The sequence below is a fragment of the Leptodactylus fuscus genome, chromosome 4 (assembly GCF_031893055.1).
Source record: "Leptodactylus fuscus isolate aLepFus1 chromosome 4, aLepFus1.hap2, whole genome shotgun sequence".
Lineage (NCBI taxonomy): Eukaryota > Metazoa > Chordata > Amphibia > Anura > Leptodactylidae > Leptodactylus > Leptodactylus fuscus.
The window spans coordinates 160,143,816-160,150,254 of record NC_134268.1 but is presented as its reverse complement, the minus strand read 5'-3'; the positions used below and the strand labels follow the sequence as shown (position 1 = coordinate 160,150,254).

General features: G+C 48.0%; 1 non-coding gene across 1 annotated transcript; it reads right to left on the bottom strand.

The window, feature by feature from the left end:
- Positions 1-1,160: 1,160 nt before the first annotated feature.
- Positions 1,161-1,242, bottom strand: TRNAS-CGA (transfer RNA serine (anticodon CGA)). Its single transcript has one exon. It is a non-coding gene; the product is annotated as a tRNA-Ser (tRNA).
- Positions 1,243-6,439: the final 5,197 nt, after the last annotated feature.

Genomic DNA, 6,439 nt, shown 5'->3' with positions numbered 1-6,439 from the left:
AGAGGCCAGAATCTCATCTCTGTCTACGCCCAAGTCTATATCCCGCTCCAAGGCGGCTAAGCGGTTGCGCAAAAAGTCACCAACCATAGAGGAGGCTATGGCCACAGAGGCTTGCGCGGAGGAAGCTGAGTAGACCTTCTTCAGAACGGAGTCCGCCCTACGATCCAGAGGGTCCTGAAGATTTGAACCATCTTCCAAGGGCACCAGGGTTCTGCGGGACAGCTTTGCTACGACCAAATCCACCTTCGGGGGAGGCCCCCAGGAATCCCACTGGGTAGTGTTAATAGGAAACAAACTCTTGAAGATCCTGGAAAGCGAATGTCCTTTCTCTGGCTGTTTCCACTGCTGCGCCATAAGGTCGGTCAGCGTGGCGTCCGCATGGAAGGCAATATGTCCCCCAGAGGCAGACGTGGAGGCTTCCCCGTCAACATCTCGGCCCACTGTAGACCGGATGGACTTCAGCAGCCTGCCCGTTTGTTCATAATGGAACGCAGTTCTGCTGGAATAACTGAGTCGTCCTCGGAGGAATCATCCTCTGCCACCCGCAGGTGTTACAAGGGGGGGGGGAGAGACGAGGAACGGAGCTCAGAGCATGGTCTCCTGGTGAGCTGAGACAAGGTGCAATGGATCCCTTTGAGGGAATCATCCTGCAAAACAAAAAGGAGAGTACAAGCAAGGGAAAAACTATTTACCCAAGCGATGCCCAAACTCACCATCTCCTTGACCCAGGCCATCATATCTCTGGGAGAGGGCTCCACAGGTGGAGGACCTCTGCACCCGCGACAACGGGCCCACTCATAGCCTGAAAATAGGCAAGTTATAGGACCAGTAGTACCCCGCAGGGCACAACCTTTCAAGCCGCTACCTACCATCAGGGAGCGGTGTGTCGCAATCGAAGCAGGAAAGATGTTTCCTCTTGGAAGAGGTTTTCCTCCTACCATCCCCAGGAGGGGTAGTAGAGGATGACATATCCTACAGAGAGAGATAATAGACCATGCAACACTGTCACCATGACATCATACCAGCTTTTAAAAAAAGGGTAAATCTTACCAGGTCCAGTAGACCGGACAGCGAGGTGACTTGGCGCCCAACGTGCGACTCGAACCCACGACCTTGAGATTAAGAGTCTCATGCTCTACCGACTGAGCTAGCCGGGCTGGCGCTGTGAACAGGATCTGAACCTGTGCGGGGAGACCCCATTGGATTTCGAGTCCAAAACCTTAACCACTCGGCCATCACAGCCGGTTCCCAATAAAGTTTGCAAACTGGAAAAGAGTTCAAGATCAATGAACACCACAATCGCACGCCTTCAGCAGATACTGCAGGAAGGTCTCTGACACCAGGCCAGCCAGCCTCTTAATTCTGGCCGGCTGGAAGTGGGCGGAGCCACAATCAAAGCAGGTGAGGCAACCTGCCCAGACAACTAACCCTGTAATCAGGGGTCTGCAAAGATATACATTCCCCCCCACCAAGAGGCCCTTAACACGGGCACTTACCCCCACATCTCCCCGTCTTTTCCGGCCTTTAATAAGGCCTGAATCTTCCCTGAGTGAGCGGCCGCCAGCGCCAGGCCGTTGCCATGGCGCTATGATACTTCCGGCGAAACCGGAAGTGCGCGCTTACAGCGGCCGGCGGGGAACAGGATACACAACAGTGTGGTTCCACCCGCCGGCAGCGGAGGAGAGGGGGGGCAGGGGGGATAGAGGGGGGTAGCCACACATGGCTAACAAGCACCTTCTCCCCGCAGGGCACAGAAGGTGACAAGAAGAAAACAACCGCTCAGGAGGTGAGTGATCCTGCTGAGCTTCTCAAAGAGGACACAAGTCCTCCCACCTGTCCTCTGTCCACACAGGACAGAAAAAAACACGCAGAGGGGAGGTTCTTGTGCCCTCTTATAGGGCCTGCCACGCATTTGATTGGCTAATTAAATATCCGCCTGTCCTACCAGCACACAGGGGCAGAAATACCCCACATTGTGCCGCTGTTGAGGACGACAGGGAAGCAGGTAAATCAAGGGGTCAAGCAGAACGCCTTGAATAAAAAGAGCATTGGTAAGGGACTGGACTTCCAACCAGAAGGGAGGAACACAGGTACAGTCCCAGAAGAGATGACACAATGTACCTATACTTGACTAACAGCGCCAGCAGAGAGGGGAAATGTTAGGGTTAAGAGAATGAAGCAGGGCAGGGGTATGATACAAATGCATGAGTAATTTAAACTGGGTCTCCCGAAGTGAGATACAAGTAGAAGACTTAATAGCCTGAGACCACATTATCTGCCACTGACCGGGTGAGATCTGCCTGCCCAACGCCCCCAACCATCTGGCCATATACTTGTGTGAAATGGGGGATCCTCCTTCAATAGAAGAGAGGAGCCTATAAATAGTAGAGATCAGGCCAGCCATGGAAGTACCTGCCCGGCAAACCTTCTCAAAGGCAGTAGGTGTAGATACCCTAAGTGAGCCAAACTGAGAAAAGATAAAGTGAGCAATCTTCTGATAATGAAGACACTCCGAAGCCGGCATCTGCAAAGTGGAGACAAAGTATTCAAAAGGCCTGAGTTCCAAGGTCAACGGATCAATTAAGTCCGGAATATGAAAAAGGCCACGCACACTCTAAGGTTGTACCATAGACGTTTCAATTCCTCCAGGGAGGAGCGGACTATACAGGAAGGAGATCATAGAGGAGCATGGGGATGCCAATGGAAAAAGTTTAGAAGACGAAAGCCATAAAGCTTGTGTAAAATGAGTAGGGCCTAGGAGGGCGGCCATGGGAAGGGGGGGGAGAGCGTGACGACAAGAATGCATTGGGATGGGCCAGCCCCCCTCATCCTTGCCGGAAAGCATCACTGAGTGGGGGTTACGATGACGCTTGCCATTCCATATAAATTGGAAAATTGCCTTCTAGAGAGCACGCATCTCCAACCGCAGGACTGCTATTGGAAGGGTTTCGAAGAAATACAGGAGTTTCAGGAGAAGGGTCATCCTAACAGCATTAATACGACCAATGAGAGATATACCGAGAGGGCGCCATTTATCTAGGAGAGAACACAATTCCCCGAACAAACGGGGATAATTAACTGAATAAAGGGTAGAGTATGACGGAGATAAATGAATCCCTAGATAGTGAAGAGAATGGGTACGCCATTGAAAATCAAAGTTAGATTTCAAACGACTTAGGGCCGTATCAGGGATGTTAAGAGGAAGGGCCTCTGTTTTGGTAGGGTTGACTTTGTAGCGAGAAAGGGCACCATACGATTTCAGTTCACAGAGGAGGTTGGGAAGGCTTGTGTGGGGAGTGGTAAGGGTCAGGAGGACGTCATCTGCAAAGAGGCTAACGTTAAACTCTCTGTCTCTGACCTTCACCTCAGCAATATCGGGATTACAGGGAATCCGGGAGGCCAATGGCTGTATATACAATGCAAATATCAGTGGAGATAGCAAGTAACCCTGGCGCGTCCGCCACCTACATTCTTATTGGTGGTAGTTACACAAGTTTTTCCTCCTCTTCCTCCTTTTACCTGTCCCATGCCGTTTTTTTTTTCCTCCTGTCATTTTACTGCACACTGCTTAATTTATAATAGTGATTGGCAACAATTCTGACACTGCGTGTATGTCCTTGTTTTATTTATTTATTTTTACCAAAAACTCTTTCAATAAAAAAAGCAAAGCACTACAACTGACCGTGTCAATGATTATTAGACTAGAACTACGTCAGTCAGCTTGTCTTTCTGCTGTTACAATGGGAGCAGTTTGTATGTATATTGGATAACAAAAAAAACCCCCTTAGGCCGGGGCCCCACATAGCATAAATGCCACAGCAAAAACTTTGGCATTTTACAGTCCCCGCAAAGTGGATGGGATTCTGGCTAATCCCATCCACATGTTGCAGACAAAACCCCCCAGAATTTTTGTAATCACAGCATTTCCACTGCATACGTAAATTACAGCATAGCGATACCTACAGAAACGCTGGCAGTTTCCCTATTAGTATATTAGAAGCAGAAGATCAGCAAAGGAAAATGGATTTGCTGTCAAAAGTGCTGCAGGAAAAACTGCAATGTGTTTCGTCCACTGTTTTTCCCACAGCGCTTTATGACTGCAGCTTACTTTCAAATTATTAAACAGATATTATGTTTAAGATTAACAGGTGAGCCAAAGAAAACCCACCTTAAAAGGGTTGTCCAGCATAAATGTAAAATCATCTCCTAAACTAAACCACCTCCCCCCACCTAACTTCTTTTTTTTAATCAGATAATTTTTATTAACAAATTTTTCTTTACATAAAATCAAACAATCGACAAAACAACAGCAACACAATAACAATTCAAAGTAAATATGGAGAGACAAAATCTGACATATAAAGAGGGAGGGGGGGGGAGAGTCCATTAGGACCCCCCGATAAATCTCCAGAACCTCCTTTGATTTCCATGTAAAGAATAGCACTCAGGGGATCAAGGAAACAGAGAAAGTTGAAGTGAGAGATCTGTTCCTAATCAGAGCCCCATCTAACTTCTAATTGACTTCAGTAAAAAAAAAAAAAAAAAAAAAAAAAAAATTATGTTTATCTATATACCTGGGGTGCTCAAATGACCAAGGCATATTTTCTGACGATCCGGTGACGTCCCGTTTCCACATTTCCAGAAACGAAGCATCAACAATACTCCCCCCCCCCCCCCCCCTCTCATACTTGTCCATCTTCATTCTTCTGGCACCAAGCAGCACTTCCTCCTGTACAGTCCAACATAGACTGCACAGAATCACTGCTACTACTGAACTGAGGATTCAATGGACACCCTGAAGACCTAGGTCTCCTACAGCCCCTCCCAGTGGCCTGTGATTGGCCAGGACTGAAACAAGGATAAGGGTTGAACAAAGAGGGAGAAAATAACAAGGGAAAGCTGAATAACAGTGTACATAGAACATATAGGATGGGACTTACCAACACAAACCAGAGGCACAAAAGACAAACACTTAAAGCAGCAGCACTCTGGGATGCTGCACAAGAACAATGTTTACCAGTTGAAATGGACATCTCATAAATTCACGCATAATAAAATCACACACAATGGATAGAGAAAAAAAAAACAGTTGCTAGACACATCTAACAGTGGCTTATATTGTATGAGCAGAAGAACTTCCTTTTCTCCAAAATCTTCCATCGTAAATCATGACTCGCACACTAGTTAGATATTCCCACAAGTATTCAGAGGAAGCATGGAGCAAGCTGGTAAGTAGTAAATGAAGCTTATAACCTGCTCCTTAAGCATCATATATTACATGCAGGGGCACTGATGGAACCATTATACTGCATGCGGGGGCACTGAAGAGGGCATTACATAACTGTTCACTGAAGCTCTTATCTTATGAAGCTTGTGAAGCTTTATGAGTGATCGCTACTCCTGGGGGCAGAATCATAGCTAGTGGAAGGGCAGAGGGGGTGTCAGCCCTGGGCCCACTAACCTTGTGGGGCCCACTCAGAAGCCACCACAAACACAAAGATATTAAATTTGTATTGGTGTCTCCAGTACACCGATACAGTTTAAAGAGGACCTTTCACCATTTTGCCCATAGGCAGTTCTATATACTGCCGGAAAGATGACAGTGCGCTGAGTTCAGCGCACTGTCGGCTTTCCCGATGTGGGCTCGGTGTGAAGAGCTTACAGTCCCGGTACCGTAGCTCTTCTATGGTCAAAAGGGCGTTTCTGACAGTTAGCCAGAGACGTCCTTCACAGCACAGCCAATCGCGCTGTGCTGTGAGAGCCGGGAGGAACGCCCCCTCCCTCCCTGATAATGCTCGTCTATGGACAAGTACTGCGAGCAGATGGAGGGGGAGTTCCTCCCGGCTCTCACAGCACAGCACGATTGGCTGTGCTGTGAAGAAGGACGTCTCTGGCTACGCCCTTCTGACCATAGAAGAGCTACAGTACCGGGACCGTAAGCTCTTCACACCGGGCCCACATCGGGAAAGCCGACAGTGCGCTGAACTCAGCGCACTGTCAGCTTTCCGGCACTATATAGAACTGCCTATGGGCAAAATGGTGAAAGGTCCTCTTTAAATACTTAGTAGGGCAGGAAAAGCAGCCTTCTGCTCTACCATTCTGTTAACCTGGAGGTCGCAGGCCTCTAAGAGCTTGAGGCCTCCAGGTGTCCTGACCAAGGGTGCAATGACATCACTATACTGTCCCTCCTGAAGCTGGGGCGCTGACGGTACCTGGAGCAGGTAGAGATGAAGTGATGGTGAAAAGTCCATGCATCAGGGGATTGAAGGCAGGTATTATTTATATATTGATTGATTGGGGCAGGGGATTAGCTTAATATTAGGGGGCAATAATGATATAACGGGGTGTTATTAATATAAGGGGTTATTGGGAAGCAGTATTTATGTAAGGTAGTATTAATCTATGGGGTATTGGGCTATATTAATTTAAGGTGAACATT